The following is a 19653-nucleotide window of genomic DNA, read 5'->3' on the forward strand; positions in this document are numbered from 1 at the left end:
TCATCCTGTTTGGCCAGCAACGTTTGTGGTTACCAATAGGAAGAACTTCCCTGTCTTATCAGAAAATATGGAAATCTTGGTTCATCCATGTAGCATCAATAGCAATGGTCCTGCACTCACCAGTGTATCTGTAACCCCACCGAGGGCTCTGTTTTATCATTTCAACCCCAATGGTGTGGTCGGTCTCTAACCAGGACCGACCACATAGTAAAGGTCTGTCTCAGCGGCAAATTTCCAAATGCCAAAAACATCTGTTGCTTTAAGGCAAATGAGTTGTGCCTGCGAATGTGCTGTGTGGCCGTGTGTGACTGCCGCCTGGTAAGAGTACACAAGGCCACCTGCAGATGAGAGGCAAAAAACAGGGAAAGACTGGCGCTGTGGAGTGTAAAGCAGCTCATTTCAAAATAAATTCATGATAGCAATAAAAATTAGTGCTAAGTGTCTAAGTGTTAGTATAATATGTTGCTATATGTACACATTGCACATGCATTTTTTAACATTAAAATAATTGTTAAAACTGCCTTTTTATTGCGGCAAGGTTATATAACATAATATAACCACATCTCTGATGTTCATTACCCTTTTTTTTAAAAGGGATGGAAGAGCGGAGTAAATACAACAGTCCCATATTACCGCTGGTATCGGAGGTATGTCTCCCTATCTAATCCTGTCTTACCTCCTGTTGTTCCATGGCGCTTTGTGCTTGGGAACGTGGTTCCTGCTGGTCACTTGCAATAGTGACCAACAGACAATGGGTAGATGTATGATAGCGGCACTTAACGTGCCGCTACACCGCTTCCCTCTTCGCCTCTTTACTGAGGCGAAGCAGGAAGCACTACCGATGAGATGTAAGAACATCTCATTGGCCGGAGTGGGGGAGCGTTAACTCCCCCCTCTGGCGCTACCCGCTAGAGACAGCAGCGCATCAGCCTAGTGCTGATGCGCTGTGTCTCTGTCCCGGCCGGCTCCACTGAGCATGCGCGGGATCTCGCAGGTATCGCGAGATCCCCGTGTGCAGCCCTGGAGCCGGCAGCAGCCCCAGCAGGTACAGCACTGTTCCTGCTGTGGGGACAGGCTAGCGCCAGGCTGTAACTGTCAATAACGACAGCTACAGCCGGCCGAACGGTCATGCGGTATGACCGTTCGTACATAGCCCTGCCGCTCGGCGCTGCTGTCTTGTAGATAGCAGCCCGAATAATGACAGGGGCGCAAAGCCCAGACCCCCGATCATACATCGGGGAGAAGCGGTATCAGCGCACGTTATGTCGTACATCTACCCCAATGTTCTGTGCTCACTGTAGGGCAGCACCTATCGGGCTTCAGCAAGGGAACAGCGTGCCTGGTATCTTGGTGTACTTAGGTATGACGTCACTGCTCTGGAATTGTTCTTTTAGTGTTGTAAACCGCTCACTGTTCATGAGTTCTACGCGTTTCATACCATCAAGGTACTTTATCAAGAATGTGTTTGAATTCAACAGGAAGTCCTTTTATCTTCAGGAAAAAAAACTTTTTCTTTTTTTTTCAAAAAAACTTTATTAGTTCTGTTTAAAAATAGACCTCTTTGCATGGAAGTGAGGTCATCAAAAAGGTGGGAAACTGAGTTGAGTTTCTGTTTTCAAAAGTGCAAGTGCAAATGTGCAAAGGAATAATAAATAACAATTTATCATTAACGGTAATAGGGCTCTATTTATTAACATTATTTTTACTGAATGTTTTTATTATTTTTATGAATGTTTTCACACCCTTTTCACATTATTTTAGTTTTACCTACAGTTACTATAGGGCAATTGGAGTAGAATTCGTAAAATTCTACTCCAACCCCTAATTATCACTTATTTTTAGTAATCAGATCGCATTTCCCATAATTGTAATGGGAAATGTGATCTGACCAAAGTTACTAAAAATAAATAGTAAAAAAACAACGGGGAAAGCCCTGTGATAATAACGCCACCTGGAGGTGGCGTTATCCAGGGTCTCCCCCGGTTACCGGGCTCCTACTCTGCTCTAAAAGGAAGCCGGCCCCAGTGATCAGCTGTGTGGTCTAAACAGACCGCAAACTGATCACTGCAAAAAAATAGTAAAAAAAAACACGTCACTTACCTGACTCCATGGACCGGTGGTCGGGGCTCCGGTGATGACTCCCCTCCGGTCAGCTGGTCTCCCATGCTGCACTGCAGCCCGGTCATCAGCTGACCGGGTCATGGTGCAGGATGGGCGATCAGCTGACTGGAGGACATGGAAGACATCACCGGAGGCCGGATCATGCAGGTAAGTGTAATTAAGGGAGGGGGGTCCACGTTCGCGGGGGTGGGACTTAATGATGGGGGCGGGGCTTAGTGCCGGGGGGTAGCAACGGTGGCCGGTCGGCGCGGGGCACTGGTCACGGCATTTTTTTGCGAAAATACCATGACTAGTGTGCGGAGGGGATTCACAGGGACAGAGCTTTCTCGCAAGCTCTGTCCCTGCAAGGGATTTGTAGTAAATCCCTGCAATGCGAATTCAGTTGGTAATATCACACTACAATCTGCATTACAAATGCGGATTGTAGTACATAGAGTACATAGAGCCCATAGTCTTAAAATGTATATTATGTAAAAATATTATTTTATTTATAGGTATAAAATTGTAAATATATCTAAAAAATTGTATATAAAATGTATATAATATGTAAAAAATTATAATGGAACGATGTTATATGTTCAGGTAGGGATTTCTTCATAGGAAGGAAAGCATTTAATTCAATTAATTTTAAGATTGTTTTTCTGAAGATAAAAGGACTTCCTGTTGAATTCAAACAGATTCTTGATAAAGTACTTTGATGGTATGAAACGCGTAGAACACAGGAACAGTGAGAGGTTTACAACACTAAAAGAACAACTCCAGACCAGTGATGTCATACCTAGGTACACGGGATACCAAACGCGCAGCTCCCTTTCCAAAGCCCGATAGGCTCTGCCGTACAGTGAGCACAGAACATTGTCCATCGGTCACTATTGCAAGTGACAAGCAGGAACCATGTTCCCAAGCACTCAGCACCATGGATCAACAGGAGGTAAGATAGGATTAGATAGGGAAACATACCTCCGATACCAATGGCAATACGGGACTGTTCTATTTACTCCGCTCTTCCATCCCTTCTCAAAAAAAGGGACATAAACATTAGAGATGTTATTATATTATGCTATATAACCTTGCCGCATTAAAAAGGCAGTTTTAACTATTATTTTACTTTTATAGGTGCATGTGCAATGTGTTACATATAGCAACATTTTATACTAACATACACGTAACGCTCGTTTTTTATTGCTACACATTCAAATGTGGTTATGATTTTGTGCAATAGTTTCGCATTACAAAACTGCACTATTGCGTGGAAGTTCCTGGAGCCTATTGTAATCTACGGGGACTTTCTTCCACTGTGGGCAAAGTGAGACAGCAGAGATCTGACTATTTCTCAGTTTTTTTCAACTTTTTATAAATAATAGGAACCTATTTTCCTGCTAAAAAATAGGAGAAAATGTCTTTTATACTTTTATAAATATAGCCCTTATTAACTGCTTTGGATCATTAGGAATGGTCGCTTATTCAACCGCCTATAACCAAATCTTTCATTAATAATATAGCCATGAAAGAGAATTCATACACGTTCCCCTCAGGTCTGCACAGTATTTCTTTAACTAACGGAGCTCTACCGAGGAACAGTTTACATTATTATAAACTGATCAAATATATAGATAGCTCATTGTTTCTAACAGCAAGATAATTAGGACACAGAGTACATCCCTCACTTTAGTAAATACAATAGGTTTTAATTTTTGTTTTTATACACTACATAGCTCATGTATACCAATCCATAGATATCAATTATTCCAAGCCTCCTGACATCACAGAGCCATAACTAAACATTTGGTGCCCTGTGCGAGAGAGAGCATTGGCGCCCTCCTGCCACCCCCACTACCACCTCCGACCCAACCTGACTACCTAGAAAAAAAATCACTGGCAAAAACACCCTCTACTCTTTCTTCTGGTATACCTTCTCACAGATTTAGCACCTTGTCCTCTCTTTTCTCTCTCGGGAACCCTTCTCTCTGCTATGGCACCTTGTTTCTCTCTCTCTCTCCCCTTCTCTCTCTCTATCTCTCTCCCCTTTTCTCTCTCTCCCCTTCTCTCTCTCTCCCCCCTTCTCTCTCTCTCTCCCCTTCTCTCACTCTCTCCCCTTCTTTCTCCCCTTCTCTCTCCCCTTCTCTTTCTCTCTCCCCTTCTCTCTCCCCTTCTCTCTCTCTCTCCCTTTCTCTCTCTCTCCCCTTCTCTCTCTCCCCTTCTCTCTCACCTTCTCTCTCTCTCTCACCTTCTCTCTCTCTCCCCCCCTTCTCTCTCCCCTTCTCTCACTCTCTCCCCTTCTCTCTCTCTCTCCCCTTCTCTCTCCCCTTCTCTCTCTCTCCCCTTCTCTCTCTCTCTCCCCTTCTCTCTCCCCTTCTCTCACTCTCTCCCCTTCTCTCTCTCTCTCCCCTTCTCTCTCCCCTTCTCTCTCTCTCCCCTTCTCTCTCCCCTTCTCTCACTCTCTCCCCTTCTTTCTCCCCTTCTCTCTCTCTCTCCCCTTCTCTCTCTCTCCCCCCTTCTCTCTCCCCTTCTCTCTCTCTCTCCTCTTTTCTCACTCTCTCCCCTTCTCTCTCTCTCCCCTTCTCTCTCTCTCTCCCCTTCTCTCTCCCCTTCTCTCACTCTCTCCCCTTCTCTCTCTCTCTCCCCTTCTCTCTCTCTCTCCCCTTCTCTCTCCCCTTCTCTCTCTCTCTCCCCTTCTCTCTCCCCTTCTCTCACTCTCTCCCCTTCTTTCTCCCCTTCTCTCTCTCTCTCCCCTTCTCTCTCTCTCTCCCCTTCTCTCTCCCCTTCTCTCTCTCTCTCTCCCCTTCTCTCTCTCCCCTTCTCTCACTCTCTCTCCTTCTCTCACTCTCTCCCTTCTCTCTCTCTCTCCCCTTCTCTCACTCTCTCCCCTTCTCTCTCTCTCTCCCCTTCTCTCTGCCCTGTCACCTTGCTCACGCTCTTGTGCACAGCTGGCTAAAGAGACTAAAGCGGGGCATACACGGTGCGATATGCACCATGAATGACAATGGCAAATTAACATTTTCACATGCTTTTCTAGAAATTAAGTTTTGGGGCCATTCATCACAAAGGTAATGTAGGAGAGATCACAGATACAGTATCTCCTGCTTACCGTTCACTTCCGATGTGACCCGCTGTCCCACATACACTAGTATGGGGACAGAAATTCATCAAGCTACGAAAATACAATATTTTCTGAGCTTGACTGCGGGACCATTCGCCATCTTCAGATGGCGTTTACTCCCGCACTCGGCGCTCACCTATGGGAAGGAGTTCCGGGTCGTTAAAAAAGATCTGTGTGAACTCTAGGTCACGCAGGTGCACTAGTACTGCTGAGTCAGACTCGGCAGTGATAAGTTTCACTGCTGCAAAAGGAGCAGTGAAGCCATTCGGGGAGACATCTGATTTCCAGAGCAGCTACTCCGTGCCGAAGCAGTGATGAATAGGCCCCTTGCTGCACATATACTGTATTTAGATATCGCACTATATGTGCACTACATTGACTGAGAACTGTCTTGTCGGCTCATGTACTGTATGCAGGGTTGGACTGGAAGCCATTACTTAGCCAAGGGAAGCCCTATCCGATTTAGGACTTTTTCTCCCTATAATAACCTCTTATTGTCTCTACTGTGTAAGAAGATATGTTTTATTCATTTGAATCAGATGTCAACAGCCAAAGTGTGTGTGTGTGTGTGTGTGTGTGTGTGTATATAAAATATATCCTTATAAGGAGTCAGTCCCTCCCAGATAAACTACACATTTGTATTGCCCAACCCTCTTATAGTATAGTGTTATGAGTGACGCTATATTGTATATGTTAAATTATTTAGACTAACCTGGCAAGGCTATTTTTGCTGCTTACGCCTTAGACCCGACAGAAGCACTCAGAGATTATATGAGCGCTTTAGTGTATGCTAACCAGTAGAGAATGGGTCTTGCATACTGGTCACAGCACTCAGCACTGGGCTCTGTACATGGTGACTGGGCTGGTCTATTGCATTCTCCAAGGCACACTGCGGTTATATTGTTTGTGGTCACTCTTCTACTATAATATGTCATCTCATTGCTCTCATTGGGTCATTTTAAGTACTGTACCAACCTCATTTTTGAATATTAGTGTTGGTAATAGTAAATAGGATGGGGTCGTGACTATAACCAACTTTGATTGTCAAAGTAGCTTGTCCCGTCATTTAATAAACATTGACGGGTAATGTTTGATCATCGTTACATAAAACAAGTTGCAATTTATTAAATATATGTGATATTAATTTACGGTTTGTAGCCCTTTACCTTGGCTTTGATTGATATGTTTTCTATATTTGCTGTTGTCAAAAAACAAAAAATACTAACAATGTGTTTATGTTTTACCTGCAAACAGCGGAATGGAAGCCGGCTAAATATGAAAATATAGACTGCGGTCATCAGTTACACAAGAGAGATCCATCATCTTTTCACCACACTCATCAATTCACAACTTGTATTATGCCCATTTTAAAACTGTGATCTCTATGTTAAAGTCATTATTATCTATTATTCTTTACTGGTATTAAGGGATGAGACAGGCTAATATGTAAATCTGGTAACATATAAATGGTAATACAGATCATTTCCATACTCACAGTATACTCTATCTAAAACAATATGGGGTTATTGATTTGCTAAAGTGGAATGCACAGACAGTAAAATTATCAATTATTCCCCAATATGAAACAGTGCCCTAATGGGATCTAAAACAGGTCATATATATGAGAAAGCTGTCGTGCCAGTTGCTGTGTTTTTACTGGCATTTCCCCTTTTTATAAATCAACTATTGCAAACAGAACATTTATTGTGGCACGTCCACAAAGCTGTCACTACAACTCTGCCTACTCAGTAATAGAAGATCCTCCAACCTAACTCGGCAATTTGTTTTGAGTACTTTATTCAGCTCAGTACACAATTTGATAGTTATCTATTTATTTAAAATAGCGGCATTACTTGTACTCAATAGAAAATACATTACTTTGTTACTTTGTTATTAAATTATATATGATTGCACGTGTGATATAACGTGTAGTTTAAACTTTAAATATTTGTAGACACCGTTATTTTCAAGAAAAAATATTCAATATGTATTTGTGTCAGTAGTACCCTGGGTGGTCACAGATAAGTTAGGTGTAGATAGTATCTTACAGCTGAGATGGCAGCTCTTCTGTTGAATATAGCAATTTCATTAGAATAGTTAGCAATTCAGTAGTGAATAGGCAATGGGCAGTAACTTTCCAATAGGGCAATTTCCAATAGGGCAAGTTTGTGTTTAGATGTAACATTGTGGTCCCATCCTCAATTGTAATGTTATGCAATAACCTCCTGTCTAGGCTGTTTTAACATTATTTAACACTAACCTGTGCTGTATCAGTTCTGTTTTGAAAGCTTATACTTCTTTTTCACACTATCGGAAAGTTTCATCCTAAATATTAGTATTACTATCAATTAATTTAGCAAGATCTTGTGTATATACCCAATTCAAAGTTTCTCCAGCTATTCCGGCTATATCAAATTTGAATAATACTTGAAAACAATGAGACTCATAGATAAGTTATGATGCTGATTGGTCTATGGTTTTTATACTACTTCTCCTATCCTTATTTCTAGACTTAATTACTATATACAGTATATAGTGCACTTCTACTAACAGTAGGTGTCCCCCAAGGTTCTGTCTTGGACCTCTTGCATTCTCTCTTTAGGTTAGCTTATCGGCTCTTTTGGCTGCCAATATCTACTATGATGATGATACTGACCTCTCCCCCTCTCTCCTGACTCATATCTCTAACTGTCTCTCTGCTATCTTACAGCACTTTCTTATACTTAATATGTAATATGTCTAAGACTAAAGTGATCATATTCCCACCCTCCCGCATAACCTCACTTCCCACAATTTCATTATTTATTGAATGCACAACCATCTCCTTTAGCCCCTAAGTGCGCTGTCTTGGAGTTATACTTGACTCCTCCCTCACCTTCAAGCAACACATTCAGTACCTTTCACAGTCCTGCCATTTCCATCTCAAAAATATCTCCAGGATCAGACCCTTTCTGACCCTGGATGCTACCAAGACCCTCATACACTCACTGGTCACCTCCAGAGTGGACTACTGTAACCTCCTCCTATCTGGGCTCTCTGACTCCTGCCTCTCTCCACTCCAATATGTCCTCAATGCTGCTGCTCATCTCATCTTCCTCTCCAAATGTTCTACAACTGTCCCCTCTCCCAGTTGCATCTCTTACCTTATCTGCCTTCACACTCCCATACGCCCTCTTTGCTCCGCTAATGAATGCCGCCTCTCCTGTCAACTGATTAATTCTTCCCATGACTTTCTCCAAGGTTTTGCATGTGCTGCTCCCTACCTCTGGAATTCTTTACCTCTCCCTGTCAGACTCTCTGCAAAACTTAAAATGGGCTCTCAGGATCCATTACTTCATGAAAGCCTTCCACCTCATCCTAACATTCTGTCCCATGCTATCTACACCATCTGTGCCACCCATGTCTGTCTACTCCTACTCTTCAGAATGTAAGCTCTCAGGAGTGGGGCCCTCTTACCCCATGTGCTTTTCCTTCCCTTACTATTACTTACAGAAACTAACCCTTGACTTCTGCCACTAAACTATTTGATTGTTATGACCGTTGTTGCAGCAATGTTTATATATCTTGTACTTGTCCTGTATTATCTTGTACTGTGAGTCACTGTTCTCTTGTTCTGCTCAATTGTTTATGTACTTTGTTAGGCGCTGCAAAACCCATGTGGTGCCATATAAATAAAGGATGATGATAATAATAATAATAATAATAATAATAATAATAATATATGTGTCTTGCACTGCTTTCTTTAAACTGTCATGTGTGATCACTGGAATTATTCTACCAAGAAAACATATTCCATATGTATATAGTAGTAACAATTTATAAGTTTCATATCCACATATATAATATATATTATCATGTAACATATAGGACCTAGACACATGCATTATATCAGTGCAGAGATTATTTACAAATGTTCCATTTCCATTTGCTGCCTTTCATTCTTTACAAATTGCTTTACAATATTTTGGTGCAATAATTCCTAGTATCATCTACTTTCCATTTTCAGTAAGGGGCCTATTCATTATGTTAATTATTGGGGTCTGATACATTTTCATGTCCATACAGTGTAAGTGAACAGATCCAACAATTAGGCTGATTAAGTTCCTGCCTAATCTTACTATGATATGATTGGATGCAGATTAAGAAAATGCTCTTGATCCACCTTACACCATTTTACACATCTTTCTTCAGGAGACTATCCTCAATACCGACAGATACAAATCTCACTTGGCAGCTTCTCATCACAATCTTGCATTTTTTATAAATTTCCTTCTATAATTTTATATATATATATATATATATATATCCAATAGTGCGGCACTCACAGCGCTAGTACAAGAAATAAATAGCACATACACAAAGTGTATATCGACATTTCAATCTATATTGATTTTCTTCAGGACATATACAAAAAGCATAGAAACATCTTACCTTTTATCCCAAAGCCCAGCACGTGTCACAACAGCCCGCCGGAGCCCCGACCAGGCACACCAAGATGACATCATCGCGTATCCACGCGACGCACGTCAGTGATCCCATCACCATGATAACAGAGCAACAAAATACATTGAAACATAGACGCATATCACAATAACATAGATTGCAAAGTCACAAGACAATTATATCAAAACAGACTGCGTATAACCTACGCTGCACATAAGCCCTAATCAATAAATAGGAACTATGAGAAAAAAACTATAAAAAAGAACTCTCATAATCAAAGTTGTCAGCATACACATCTTCACATTGAAAATATCAGATATATAGATCATATTCAACACAGAATTTAAAACAAGCAAGTCAAAGGGTGAACCTCATTCATCCCTCTAGGATAAATAACATCAAGGGAGTGTATCCAAAACGCTTCCCTTTTAAGTAAAAGTTTGTTTCGATCGCCCCCTCTCTTAAGTGGAGGGATATGATCGATCATCCTATATCGAAGAGTGACCAGACTGTGTCCAGCCTCCAAAAAGTGGCGAGCCACCGGCTAGTCACTACTTCCATTCAGTAAGGCTGCACGTATAGATGACCGATGCCCTCCCATCCTCTCTTTAAACTTCCTAGCTGTTTTACCAACATACACATAGCCACAGGGGCATAAAATCTGGTATACAACATAAGTTGTATCACACGTAACATGATACCTAATATACAATTTTTTACCTGAGTGTGGATGGAAAAAAACATCACCAGTAAGTAAATAGCCGCACGTAACACATGTGCATTTGAAGCAGCCAGGTTTCTTAGCAAGAAAATTAACTGCTGTGGGTTTTTTAACAAGACCAGAGACATCAGTTTTAACCAATAAATCAGGTAAATTACGGGACCTAGAATAGCATAGCATAAGCTTAAATTCAGATAATCCAAGATCTTTATCTGACTGTACCAAATTCCAATGTTTTTTAGAAACCTTATTGATACTAGATGAAATCACGTTATACTGGGTCACCCAAGGAAATTTATTAGCAACCTCCTTCGTTTGCTTATTAACCAATAAGGCCTCCTAATCCAACCGAAGTACTTTGCGCTTTAACCCCACTAAATATTGATAAGTCATAACCCCTCATCACAAAACGATCAATCAGGTTATCAATTTGTACCTCTGCCTTAATAGGGTCATTGTTAATACGCATAACCCTAATCAATTGCGAATAGGGGATGCCAAATTTCATATTTCTAGGGTGACAACCACTAGCATATAAAAATGTATTCCGATCAGTTGGTTTATTAAACACAGTAGTATCAATATGAGATTTGGTCAGACTAATTTGCACATCCAAAAATTCAATTTGACTTTGATCCATCTTAAACTTGAATTTTACAGGGCTATCTGTGGAATTATGTGACACAAAGACTTCTTCCAACTCTTCCTTGGTACCACACCAAATAAGAAAGGGGCCCTACCATCCCTTTAGGGGTGACCACACAAACCGAAGGGGGCCTAAGAAACGACCAAATAGAAGGGGCGGCCAAAATAGGCGTCAGCGGACGTGAAAGGAAACCGCCCGCTCAGCCCAGGAAGAAATAATCTTTCATTTTTCTTCTTATATATTGTCTGATTGTGAATGTAGTGTACTCTCGAAGGGTCTATCTTTTGTCCCTTCCAATAACGTTAATGATTTGAAATGGCAAAGTAAAAAGCATAATCTTCATTGTAAACTTAAGTTAAAAGAATTTTATTCTAAAACTGAAATTGGAGTGAACCAGCCAGCTGATGTTATTCCGGCTAAATTGAAACATTTGAAACCGCCCTCCACATTTGATCCACTGTCCAATAATCCATCGATTAAGACTTTTATGAGGGTCTTGGAGCGAGATGTCTCCCAAATTGTACAGAATCAAAAACCAGTATACCCTAATCTTACTATGGATGAAAGGAAAGCTTTACGCCGTTTGAGGGATAACGACCAACTAATAATCCGACCTGCTGACAAGGGGGGAGCTATTGTGCTCAAGGACCTCCCAGATTATTGTACAGAAATGTATCAGCAATTACGTGACCCCAGAGTTATTGCAAATTGAGGGGGGACCCTACTGTTGCATTTCGTAAATCCCTTGTGGAGATATTATGTCTTGCTAAGGATGCTTCCCTTATCAATGAGGAACTGTGTACAATCCTACTACCGGAGTTCCCTATTACACCATTGATATATACTCTACCGAAGATTCATAAGGGGTTAGTCCCCCCACCCGGGAGGGCGATTATTTCGGATCGCGGATCTTTGTTTCAACCATCTTTGTTTCAGCTCGCGTTTTGGATACACTTCCTTGATGTTATTTATCCTAGAGGGTTGAATGAGGTTCAACCTTTGACTTGCTTGTTTTAAATTCTGTGTTGAATATGATCTATATATCTGATATTTTCAATGTGAAGATGTGTATGTTGACAACTTTGATTATGAGATAGTTCTTTTTTATAGTTTTTTTCTCAGGTAAAAAATTGTATATTAGGTATCATGTTACGTGTGATACAACTTATGTTGTATACCAGATTTTATGCCCCTGTGGCTATGTGTATGTTGGTAAAACAGCTAGGAAGTTTAAAGAGAGGATGGGAGGGCATCGGTCATCTATACGTGCAGCCTTACTGAATGGAAGTAGTGACTAGCCGGTGGCTCGCCACTTTTTGGAGGCTGGACACAGTCTGGTCACTCTTCGATATAGGATGATCGATCATATCCCTCCACTTAAGAGAGGGGGCGATCGAAACAAACTTTTACTTAAAAGGGAAGCGTTTTGGATACACTCCCTTGATGTTATTTATCCTAGAGGGATGAATGAGGTTCACCCTTTGACTTGCTTGTTTTAAATTCTGTGTTGAATATGATCTATATATCTGATATTTTCAATGTGAAGATGTGTATGTTGACAACTTTGATTATGAGATAGTTCTTTTTTATAGTTTTTTTCTCATAGTTCCTATTTATTGATTAGGGCTTATGTGCAGCGTAGGTTATACGCAGTCTGTTTTGATATAATTGTCTTCTGACTTTGCAATCTATGTTATTGTGATATGCGTCTATGTTTCAATGTATTTTGTTGCTCTGTTATCATGGTGATGGGATAACTGACGTGCGTTGCGTGGATACGCAATAACGTCATCTTGGTGTGCCTGGTCGGGGCTCCGGCGGGCTGTTGTGACACGTGCTGGGCTTTGGGATAAAAGGTAAGCTGTTTCTATGCTTTTTGTATATGTCCTGAAGAAAATCAATATAGATTGAAATGTCGATATATACACTTTGTATATGTGCTATTTATTTCTTGTACTAGCGCTGTGAGTGCCACACTATTGGATATGTCTATATGCGTGAGGGTTGCATTGTGAGGGCACCGGGTCAAGTTATCTGTTTATGTGAGTGCCGGACTTTTTTGACTACTATATATATATATATATATATATATATATTCCCATCAACTGGGAATTTTCCCTTATTTGTGAGTAAAGTGAATGATGAATGCAGCTCCACTCCATTATTATTACCTGCTCCCTTCCTATCTGTACCATTACCAGGTCTTACTACTGAAACACTTTTAAAATAATGTTCATAAAATATAAGAAAGTCAAAGAAAGAGTCAAACCAATGATAATGCCAATTAAATGATCAATGTTTCTTTTCTCTTCGTCCATCTAAATCAGATCCCATCTGTCACACCATGCCATTTTCTACTTTCCTGAAAAAAATTTGCTATATCAGCAATTGAATCTCTCTCTCTGCTGTGTTGTTTAGGTTCTTCATTGGGTCGACTACTTTCTTGCACTGGGATGCATGAATCCAAGTGTCTTTCTCAGCAACTTTCAATGCTATTGTCATTGTCAAAAACACTTGGTATGGTCCTCACTATCGACAACCAGAACGTAAACATTTTCTGACCATAACACATTTTACTGGCTTTATCCCATGACTTTTCTCACTTTGCATTTGTGGTGATATTAATTTTAATGTCTCTTGTTGTTTCTGCAACTGTTGTTCATTTGTACCAAATATTTGACAGTTATATCTTGTGTGACACTTCAAAGTCTCTTGTGGGTTTACAATGATGCATGGCTGTTGTCCAAACAAAATCTCATATGTGGAGAGATTGAGTGGAGGCTTGGGAGTGGTTCTGATGCTGTGCAATACCAGAGGCAATGCCACAGGCCATGCTAGACCTGTATCCTCCGTTACCTTGCTCAATTTATTTGTAATAGTACTATTTATGCATTCTATTTTGCCACTAGTTTGTGGTCTGTATAGGATATGTAATTTACTCTGAATTGTTAATAATTTACACATTGTTTGTAAACTTGCCCTGTTAAATGTGTACCTCTGTCAATCATCTGCAGTATACCTTATCTACAAACAAATTCTTGTAGTAATTTAGTAACAGTAAATACAGGTTACAGCTGTTGAACTTGCTGCGGGGAACTCTTCAAACCAGCTTAAAAACATGCCACAGACTATGAGGGCATATTGAAGATAACAATATTATTGCAGTTGAATGAAGTCTATATTATATGAAATGGAACCTCGGTAGAAGGACTGTGTGATAGTTTTGTAAAGCATGGCTTGACCTGGGTTCTTCTTCAAACATGTAAAGAAGCTGCCTTTTTACCTGTAAGAGAATAGAAGCCAGGTGTATACCACTAGGCCCGTATAAGTCTACCCAACCATCCTTGCCCAAATGGGTCAGCCCATGGACTACCTCTGCCCGTGATGGTAGATAAGCTTTAGGGGCCATTGGCGTATTTCCATCTCTCAACAAAAAGTGGCATCTTCTCGCATCCACCATTTCCTGACGAGTACAAAACTTTTGCATACTAATAAATTACTTGTCAGTAATTAACAGAAACAACGTTAAATTTACATCCTGTGAAAAAATGTTCGTTAGTAATGGTCTGCTTGCTACAACTTTTGCTACCGTATCTGCTCTTCTATTGACCATAACATTGGGTCTTTAATATTCATATGAACCTGAAATTTAATCCATGACTATTGAATGGCCTCCAACGCTTTCATTACTTGTTAAGAGTATATTATCAGAGTACTTTGCTGCAATGGAAACGTCTTAATGTTGCCATAATGGGCCAAAATCAAGAACATAGTCAAACCTACTATATGTGTATATTTATTCTTTTTACCTTTCACAAAGTCACATGCTCACACATGGTGAGTGCCACTAGATAATATATTTTGGCAGAATGAGGGGGACCTAAAGCCTGTGCCTCAACAATACCATCACCTGCTGCCACCACATATCCTATACACAAGTCTCCAGTCTCAGTTTGCCAATAATAACTACCATCTACCGGTATGTACAAAGTAAGATCTACTTCTGATTAAGGTGTACTAATATTCTGATTAATATTATATTATATTAATATTCTGTTAATGATCTAGATGTAAATGTCTGGTCTTAAAATTGTAAACAGTCATGATTGGGCATTAGTAAGATAGTATAGTAAGATGATTGGGCATTAGGTCAACAGACACATGCATATCAATATTGTTCTCATCTTCCACTGACATTCTCATGCACAATAGGTAGGAATGTAGCAGGAATAAGAGCATCACAGCTCTAAATGGTAACATGAAGAGGGGCCATTAAAGTCAATTCCCACTGTGTAAATCTTGCCGCAGAAACATGCCGCGTTTCAGATGAATTCATCAAGGTTGAAACTGCATGTGACACACAAAGGGTTAACTCTTGGCTAAGTACTAAATCCTCTGTCAGATCCACCAGCAGGGCTGCAACTGCACATAAATAGGTTGGTAGGAAATGAGCAAGTGTCCAATTGTACTGTACACTGTAATAACCAATAGACCTTACAGAGATCATAAACAGAGACAGTATAAACTTACATTACAAAACATTGCAGAACATGGACAAAGTTTATAAACATTTCTGCGGCAGCAGTCACGGTTCCCAAATAAGAAGCAGCGTGGCCAAGCCCAAAAGATTGATACTGTTGTTGGCAGTGGCAAGGGTTTAAGTGAGGAAAAGCACATAAGGGAAGAGGGTCCTGCTCATGAGAGCTTACAATCTAATCTCATCTTCACTCCAGAATTCTCAGAATGTATGTGATTGAATCGTAGTCATTTGGAATTCTGTATCTAATACACAAGGAAAGGGAGAGAAGTCTGTATATGGTGCACATTAAATAAAATGTAACCTTTATTAAATATATTAAAATGTGTCTTCAAAGCAAGACAGTAGCGAATTATATTTAAAATATAGTTCAAGAATGTGTGTAAGGATGAAATTCATGTAATAAAATAAGAATTAAATATAGAAACCGGTGCCACTTTTGTGTCTTCTTTCTATATATATGTTGTTATTCTGCATATATTGTCCTAAGAAATATTATTTTAAATATTGAATATCTCAAAGACCCCTTATCCAATAAATTGGTCAATGTAATAGTCAGGGCCGTAACTAGGGTGGTGCGACCTGTGCCATGGCACAGGACACAGCAGGGCAGGGGGCACTGTTTGGGTCTGTCAATTTTCCTGTTTATTATCACTATCACTTGTAGCTTTCTCCTCTTTTATCCCCAGCATCTCCTGGCCTGCCCTATCTCTTCCCTGACCCTTCCCTATGAGGCCATGGCCCATCTTCAGTTGCACTATCTTTTGTCCCTATTTGAAAAATGGGGGTGCCAATGCTCTCTCTGGCACAGGGCACCAAAAAGTCTAGTTACGGCTTTGGCAATAGTCACTCCTAGTATGTACAAATAATTGGGTGGTCCTGAAATTCCAAATTCCGCAGGATGTATCTTTCTCAGGATAAAGATATAAAATTTTATTAAGTTAGATATGACGTGAACTTTAGGGCTATTAATTACCACAAGGTGGAAGATTTTCAGCCATTCATCATCATTTTCACACCTTAGTACAGAAAGATACTGCGTTCAGGAGAATGTAGTATTGAATTCCTTAATGGGTATCCTGATTCTACAGTATATATTTTGACAAGCTCTTATATACCACTTAGTAAATATATTTTATTTGATCTCTGTCAACAATTTCCCTTCTGTTATTTCCATGCAGCTTATCAGATCTGCATGTAGTGGAATTCAATTGAATTCATCTAAAATGCTGATACAGCAGTAGGAAACAGACAGCTCCTTGATGCATCTGCAAATCTAGCGCTGCGACCGAGGTCACAGCCTGGGATTACCATCGCAACCGTTTCGACCATTGGTCATGGTGGTTGCTCCTTTGGCCAGGCTGCGGAAGCTGAATAATACTGCAGCCTGACTGGGTCTTGTTCACTTGCAAGGCCAGAAAATCTGCATACACCAACCAGGAAAAGTTGCCAGCCACACCCTCGCTCCACCCCTCAAATGCCACAGCATGTTAATCATGCTGCAGCTTGGAGGGGTCCGCCTGCAAGATCTCAGTACCCATTCTGCACATGCTCAGAACAGGTCCTGCACATGCGCAGACCCCAAAACATCAGAGATAGTGCTAACCATCAGGTTAGCGTGCATCTCTAAAACAGGCCCAAAGTTTTGTCATTGGGCTACTCTGTTGCTGGATGATCACTGACATATAACATGCATGTATTTGCAATTCACAATTGGTAATACAATTGCCGGCCCCAGATGGTAGGCGTTCCCATGGGAATGCCTCCATCTGGGCAGCAATGCCCCCGGCATGCCCACCAAAGGGGGTGTGCTGTCACTCGACATCGACAGCATGCCCCTTTTGTAGCGAGACCCATAGCGACGGCTTGCCCGTCACTATGCGGGTCTCATGCATGCACATGATGGATCCGGCTCCCTCGTGCGCATGCACACTTGGCCAACATCGACCCGCTTGCGAGCGCACAGTTCTAATTGCAATATATCGCAATTATCCTCAGCACTGCACAGTAGCAATAACAATAATGTTATTTAATTCAGCTCAGTATTCACACAAAATAGCTGCTGATCTTTACACTAACAAACTCAGACACTGTTTCTCTAGCAACTCAAACAAGAAGAAAATCACACTGTTTACTCAAACTCTGTCTCATACACAAGTCAGGATTACATACTACTTGAAATATAGCAGATCTCAGCAATTTTCTCTGTAACAGTTCTCACTAGCTCTCAAAAAGTTCTCAAAAGGCTCATAAAAATTATCTATAATCCTGCAGCTCAGTAGAGATATCTCCCTTTTACATCTTTTTACTCACTCACAACCTCCATGGATCTCAACTGCGGCTCCCAGTGCTGACACATTGTCTCCAGCTTTTAGTCTCAGCTGACATTTCTGCAGTGGTCACTCAGCCAACATCAGTGGTTTCTGACACCTCACCACTTTAATGATAATGCCTTGTCCAGTCTCTTGTCTCTCACAGCAGATTTGCGGCATCTCACCCTGCTCTGCATTCTGCTCCTTAGGTCTGCCTGTCTCAAACACACTGTCCTGCTGCTGACATGTCTCAGCCATAGATGTTCACAGAAACTGTCATGGTGGGTGCCACAACAGGACCTTCCCCTCCGCTACTCACCTTGCCCCCCTGTTTTACCAGTATAATACACCTTCTCATGTACTGCAATATTAGAACACTTTAAAACAGTGCAAAAACATAAAGAGTACAGTAGTAAAATAATTAAAAAAAAATATTAAATAAATAAAAAATTTCTCTAATATTAAATTTTGATCACATGTATTAATAAATCCCATATCTAGCATTATTATACATATACATGCCTATGGACCTTTTAGGGCTCCAGCTTCAGAAACCCCAACAAGACATAACCTTGCCCCAATGTAGAGTGACCATAGGGGTGGCAACAGAACGCTTTGGTCCCTGTACACTCATCCCTTGCCAGAAGATACAGGTCTGTTGGCTTGAGTCTTTCCTTACTCATATGGTGGTTTCTCTGCAATGGGGAACCTCTGATGAAATTGATCCTCCCCGGGCAGACAGTGTCTTCAGTCTGTATTTGCTACTCATGTAGAAGTGGTCTGTTTGCATAGGAATATATCCAATGTCATCATCCCATAACAGAGGTTCAACCAGATAAAATATAGTAAAAGAGGTTTTGTGGCAGGGCAAAATGTGAACTTCACTGATCAAATATTTTAATATTATTAAACTATAATTGTTTGTTATAACATTTGAATCTGTAATATATATATATATATATATATATATATTTGTTTTTTTGTAGAATTGGTGCCTTAATAAAGATTATTGTGGCCATCCTTCTAATCTTGCCAGTTATGGATAACCTCCAGTCACTACCCCCCACAGGTTCTCTCCAGCCTCATCTGCTTTATTTCTCTCTGGCACCATCCCCCTTGTTTCTCTCCAACACATACCCCTATGTCTATCCTGCAGCCCCATCCACCCTGTGTCTCCCAAGCAGCTTCATCCCCGTGTGTCTCTCCTGCAGACTCCTCTACTCTGTTTCTCTCTAGCAGCTTCATCCCCCTCTGTCTCTCCAGTAGCCTCATCCTCCCAGTGTCTCTACAGCTCCAGGCAATGCTCCAGCCAACACTTTTGTCTGCTCCTATTCGCAGCTACTCTGCACTTCAGCAGCACAATGTTAAAAGGTCAAGTGTGCCGTTTAATGAGTTGATAGGACTCCCCCTTTATGCCTGCACCCTGCAGATTACTGTAGTGGTACAGGTACAGTCAGAGTGAACTGGCATGGGGGATATTGGGGACCAGTACAAGTGTCCCCCTTGTACCTCCATGTCATCAGGTCTGCATAACTTGCAGGGCAACAATGTTGGGAGGTATGAATCTGCAGAGCAGGTAAGTCGTTGTGTGTGGCTATTTAAACCACCAAGCTGTTGAGGTTTTCCTTTTGACAATAACAACTTAACATACTGTAATAATCTCTACTAAACTAAGCACAGAGAGACTTGATTTTGTGATTTGGTGTAAACAGAAAAGTCATATTTTTTTTGATCATTGGAATAATCAAAATGGAAATGGTGGCCCAGAAAACG

The 19653-nt window shown here is 40.9% G+C and overlaps 1 protein-coding gene across 1 annotated transcript in view; it reads left to right on the plus strand.

Annotated features, from left to right (window-relative positions):
* Nucleotides 1-8941, plus strand: part of LOC148509236 (uncharacterized) — a 31711-nt gene extending 22770 nt beyond the window's left edge. Inside the window, exon 8 of the mRNA XM_088443192.1 lies at nucleotides 6476-8941. The gene's annotated coding sequence lies outside the window, so the exon portion shown is untranslated. The remainder of the gene's footprint in view (nucleotides 1-6475) is intronic.
* Nucleotides 8942-19653: the final 10712 nt, after the last annotated feature.

The sequence above is a fragment of the Taudactylus pleione genome, unplaced genomic scaffold (assembly GCF_031769625.1).
Source record: "Taudactylus pleione unplaced genomic scaffold, aTauple2 ptg000329l, whole genome shotgun sequence".
Classification (NCBI taxonomy): domain Eukaryota; kingdom Metazoa; phylum Chordata; class Amphibia; order Anura; family Myobatrachidae; genus Taudactylus; species Taudactylus pleione.